This window comes from Pipistrellus hanaki (genome assembly GCF_964339955.1).
Source record: "Pipistrellus hanaki genome assembly, chromosome: 12".
Taxonomy (NCBI): domain Eukaryota; kingdom Metazoa; phylum Chordata; class Mammalia; order Chiroptera; family Vespertilionidae; genus Pipistrellus; species Pipistrellus hanaki.
The window spans coordinates 14,928,176-14,934,175 of NC_140514.1; positions in this window are offsets into that span (position 1 = coordinate 14,928,176).

Below are 6,000 nucleotides of genomic sequence, written 5' to 3' on the forward strand. Positions count from 1 at the left end.
AATGTGGAGTTGCCGCCGGGCTCGGAGCCAGCCTCTCAGACGGGCCACATGGAGCGGAGCCGGGGCCAGGGCTGGGGAGGAGGCCCAGGGCTGGCCGCTGAGCGGGGGAACAGGAGCTGAAGCCACAGCTCCCCTGGGCCAGGGCAGGCCTCTCCTGGGAGATGAGACCTGGCAGCAGGGGGGCGGGGGAAGAGGGGGGGCACCAAAGATAGAGGAAGAGGGGAGGACTGCAGAGAGAGAAGAGCTTGGAGGCTCAGCAGAATATTACTCACCATCCAGTCCAGCTCCCTCCTTTTATGGACATGAAAATTGGGGCTCAGAGAGGGAAAGGAACTTGTCCAAGGTAACACAGCAAGTCAAGAGCAGAGCTGAGATTTAAAAATCTAAGTACCGCCGAGACCAGTTTGGCTCAGTGGATAGAGCGTTGGCCTGTGGACTGAAGGGTCCCAGGTTCAATTCCGGTCAAGCACATGTACCTTGGTTGTGGGCACATCCCCAGTGGGGGGGTTGTGCAGGAGGCAGCTGATCGATGTATGTTTCTAACTCTCTATCCCTCTCCCTTACACTCTATCAATAAAATATACTTTTTAAAAAAAATCTAAATACCTAGTAGTGACTTGGGAGAAAAAAGGAGAATAGGAGAGAGGGCTGCTGGGCCAGGGAAAAGGAAAAGGACTCCACCGAGGCAGGCGGGAAATTCAGAGAAGCCGGAAGAGGAAGAAAGGAGGCTGGAAATGGGGGAGCAACCTTGTCAAGCATGGAGACCTTGAACAAGAGGGGACTCTCATTCTGGGACCCATGAATGTGAGTCCCAGACGAATCTTGGTGAGGGTCTGGCCGTAAGTAGCGGAGGGAAGGGAGGGAGATGAATTGAGCCCTACTACACAGTAAAGAAAGTCACTCCCTCGCATGGAGGCAAGTCTGATAGCTTAGCCTCTGTGGTAGGCTGGGGACTGATAGGACTCAGCGTCAGCCTGACGCGACAGGCAGCGCCTCGGATCTGTCAGCGGGCCCCTCTTCTCCATCAGCCGGCCCCTCTCCGCCACCTGGCCGCAGTGCTGTGTCCTGGGCCAGGTCCTTGAGTGGAGGGACCCTTGGGAGGCTGAGCGAGCGGAAGGACTAGGAGACGCTGTGCTGAGCGCCGTGGAGGCGCCCAGGTGCAGAGGCTTGTCTGTATGACTCAGGAAGGAGCAGCTGGGGCTGTTGAGGAATGAGACGCAAGCTCCAAAACAGAAACCAACACAACGCAGGGTGGACAGCGGGCCTAGGGGGCCAGCAAACGGAGGAGGCTGTTCTGGGTAAGAGGAGCGGGAAGACAGCGGCTTCTGGGAAGTCAGAAAAGAGTCAGAGGTTGGGAAATGCGGTCTTCCTCAGCGTCCCCTTCTACAGCTTGGGAGTGATGGCCGTGCCCCCTCCCCAGGCCTGTCTGTGCGGGTTAACACGCCGAGTTTAGAATGCTGCCTGGCACGGGGTAAATGCCCAGCTCGCTTTTATTTGTGTCAAGAAGGAGCCTAGAAAGTCAGGGACGTTGAGTGTGGGAAAATCAGGGTGAGACTCAGATGACTGGCTAAGGGCCTGGGCTGCGCGATGTTGAGGAGGGGATCCGTACACACGCAGGGAGAAGACTCAGCAAGCACAGCGGGCAGGGTGTGAGGGCGTGAGAAGGCTGGCTCCAGCGCCTCCTCTGAGAATGTTATCACTCTGAGCAGGTCCCGGGACTCCCCTGGGGTCTGTGGTCTGAGGTCCCTTCCGAGCGCTGCCCTGCGGAGCGGTGCAGAGCTGAGGGAGAAGGCTGGGCCGGCGGCACAGCGATGACTGGGTGCCAGGGGAGCCGGTGAAGGGAGACACCAGCGAAGATGCCGGGGTTCTGGCAGGATGGGGAGGATGAGAAGAGGAGCAGGTTTGGAGGAAAGAAAGACGACCTTCATTTAAACACACAGGCCTTGCCCTGGCCAGTTTGGCTCAGTGGATAGAGCATTGGCCTGAGGACCGAAGGGTCCCGGGTTTGATTCCAGTCAAGGGCATGTACCTTGGTTGCAGGCTCCTTCCTGGCCCAGGCCCTGGTTGGGGTTTGTGCAGGAGGCAACCAATCAATACGTTTCTCTCACATCAACGTTTCTCTCTGTTTCCCTCTCTGCCACTCTCCCTAAAAATCAATGAAAAATATCCTCAGGTGAGGATTGGGGGAAGAAGAAGAAGAAGGAAGAAGAAGAAGAAGAAGAAGAAGAAGAAGAAGAAGCAGAAAAAAAAACCATACAGGCCTTTAGCTTTATTAGGCTTCACAGATTTTGATTTTTTTTTTTTTACAAATAGAAAATGTTACACATTTTTACAAATGTACCTACTTCCTTCACCAGCAAAAGCATTACGACTCGCTTTATTGCAATATTCACTTTATCGCGGTGGTTAGGAACCGAGCCCGCAGTTTCTCCGAGGTAGGCCTGCGCTGAGATTAAGATGAGAGGAACACATCTCAATAGAAATAAACGTCCAGGAGATGATTCAAAACGTGGATCTTGCTTCTGGGAACCATTCGCAGGGCAGTGGCTGGAAGCCCTGAGAGGATGACACCAAATCTTCAATGTGACTGAGTGGTCTGCCTCTGAGGTCCTCCGCAGCAGAGGGGACCCTGAGGGCGGGGAGCAAGGCAACAAGAAGACGGGAGGGTGAAAGTAAGCACTGGAGCCGACAGATAATGGAGCCTGCGGCTGCCCTTAGAGGTGTCGGACGGAGATCCCGATTTCAAAGCTGCTGCCAGTGGAAGGTTGCGGCTTCATCCGGGGTCTCGGCCTCAGTTCTAGGCCCTGGCTCTGGCAGGAAGCCAACCCACTTCCTCTCTAGGTTGTCCTGGCTACTGCTGTGGCCTTTCTTTCTCTGTTTTTTCCCCTCTTCTCCCCCTTGGGCGGCCCCTGCAACCCGAGGAGTCATCCCAGCCATCTTGCCGCTGCCCCCTAAGTTTAAAAACCGGTTATATTTTTAGTGTGTCAAGTCAGAAACGTTGGCTTTGAAACACAATTGCAGTGCTACATATCATTTAGTCCTATCATTAGGGGCCGAGACCTAGGGGCTGGCATGGATGTTTGTGAAACATCAAGTCAATCAGTGGCTCCGGGTCCACTGGGAGGCCCGAGGTGTTGGGCAAGGGGCGGCAGTGGAGACCGAGAAGAGAGAGAATGCAGGGGTGGCTGTGGTGGTGGTACTGGCAAATAGCCACAAATTTCCAAAGTGATTGGAATTCTCGAGGTCAACTAGGCCGAGTCCCCGGGGCAATAGGGCAGTATCTATTTATAATCTCTCCGAGATGGGGAATTTCCAAGGGTCTAGTGCTGATGATTATAGTGTGACATTTTCACACTAATGGGCAATCTTGGCTCTACCTCGCAACTCAACCACCACTAACTGAGCGACGAGCTCGGGCCCAGGGCCAGCCTAGGGGACACCATCGTAGTAAGGAACATTATGTCTAAGCCTCTGTCAGAAGATAAACATTGAGAGGGGGAAGAGGGAGGGGGGATAATAAGAATTAGCCCTTGAGTCATGCAAACCCAGACGGGAATTCAAACTTGGGACTCTTGAGCAAAAGTCTCCTCCTCCTCAAATGCATACATTTCCTTTTCCTTCCAGCCCTCTGCCAGGTGCAGTTCTTTAGGTACCACCCCCCCTGGACTCAGGGTTCAGCCCCCTTCTCCCAGGTCTTGCTGATTTTTTTTTTCTCCTGAGTCTAATTCTAAAATCATCTTTTTCTTTTTTCTAAAAATATATTTTATTGATTTTTTTTTTTACAGAGAGGAAGAGAGAGGAATAGAGAGCTAGAAACATCGATGCGAGAGAAACATCCATTAGCTGCCTCTTGCACACCTCCCACTGGGGATGTGGCCGCAACCAAGGTACATGCCCTTGACCGGGATCGAACCTGGGACCTTTTAGTCCACAGGCCTATACCCTATCCACTGAGCCAAACCGGTTTCGGCAAATCATCTTTTCCTTGAAAATGTCACACTAATCACAAAGAGGAAGCTGCACATGTGCCCTCTCCGGATCCTCTTCCTCCTCCAAGTCTTCACAGGACAGGGCTGTGCCCGTCCCGTTTCCCAGAGACTCTTCTACCCCAGCTGTTTTCAAGCTTCGTTCGTCCTTAGCCTCGTCTAGTTTTGTCCTGGAGGCCATTTCTGTTCCTCCAGGCACCAGGCCAAGTGACCCATTCAAGGCTGATAAAGTCTCAGTGACCTAGGCACAGGAAGTGGTGGGAGGTGAAGGACATTTCTGGATGGGCTCTAAAATAAATCCTTTTCCTCATGTCTCTGACCCAGGAGAACCTGCTGATACCAAATAAGTCAGTGGCTCTGGGCTCGCTGGACTAGAGGAAAGAGAATCAGGCGACACTGTCTCTGACCGGTCGTAGAACCTTGTTCACATCAATCGCCTTCTGGGCCTCAGTTTCCTGCTTTGTGAAAGGATCTTGGAGGCACCCTTCCGCTCTGACCGGCTGGGAAACGGCACCTGGCTCGGCTGGTCTCCGGGCAGCCTTGTAAAGCTGAGGCACCTCATGTCACTGGCAGTCTGGACAGCCTGCTTTCCAGGATCCAGTTCTGTTTCCAATAGTAGTTCTCAGACCTGCTTGGACTTGAATCTGCTTCGGGTTTCCAGGAGACATGAGGCCTAATGTGTGTAATCCTTTAAGACCTAGACCCTCCTTCTCCCAGAGCAGAGCTGGGAACAGACTGGCCCTTTGGGGAAATGCATTCTGGGGGTTCCAGGTTATGTGGCGGGGACATGGGCTTGGGACTCTAAATAGGAAACTTCTGGGAAATACTGGGTGAGGGCTGGGGTGAGTGGGGAGGCCAGAGGAGCTAGGTTACTCAAGGCAGAGCCTGAGCTTAGGAGTTACCGGACCAGAGCACGGAGGACAAGCTGGTGACGGTCCCAGGCCCGGGAAGGCCAGCCTGGGCGATGCACACCAGCTCACTGTACACACAGGCGGCAAGCCGGTCCCTCACCCAGCTGTTCCAGCCCCATAGGAACTCCTGTAGTTTTCTTTGGCTCAGAAGCAGAAGCGTCCCCTGAGCCCGGGCCCCCCTCTACCACAAAGCAACTGGCTTCCATTACCCCTGTCAGCTCCAGCCCAGCCCCCCGCCCAGCCTGGCTCAGTGCCTTTCCCTTTTATGGTGAAGCTGAGGGAAGGGAAAGCAAGGGGTGAGGATGGAGCAGTTTCTGGCTGGGCAGAGGGTTATAGGGCCTCGGAGTGCTTCTCCCCTCACCAGACCCTGGACATCTACCCCCAGTCATCTTTATTCTTTCTCCTCCGTGACCCTGCTCTGCTCTGCTCGGAACCCACGGCCCCCCTTGCTGATCCCAGCCATTCCTCCCCCCTTCCCTTCCCTCACATCCGGGGGGTGATTTCCCACTTGGCCCAAGTCCCACGGTTTGGGTTTAGGTTTAGGGAGGGTCCGCCCTATTTCCGACGCCTACCTCGGGGGTGGGGGATGGATGGGGGGGGAGGGAACCAGGGTAAGGGAGGCACCGGTCAGATCGCAGGCAGGATCGTTTAAAGTGTAGGGTATGGGGCGGAAAGGCGGCTCCCGGCGGCTCCGAGGAGAGGAGCACCCAGTTGCCCCAGCCGTTGCTCCATTCGGCACCGCCTCTCATCTCTCACCCCACCACCCGGGCCAGGGAGGGGACCTCGAGGGCAGGGCCCAAAGGAAGCACCTGGCTGGGCCGGGCCGGGCCGGGCCGGGAGCGGGTGAGCAGCATCGTGGGGGGTCGGGACAGGAAGGGGTGTCAGAGTCTAAGGTCAGGCCAAGCCTCCCGCCCAGCCCCGCTGCCGCACTCTCGCCCTAGCACCCCGCGGCTCCGGGGAGGCGGTCACCGCGCCGTTAAACACGTCCCCCGCCGCGCCAGCTGCGCCCAGCTGCGCCCCGCTGGCCTGACGCGCGCCACCCCGCGGCAGCCACGCCCCTCGCGCGCCACCCCGCGGCAGCCCCACCCCAGGCCACGCCCCTT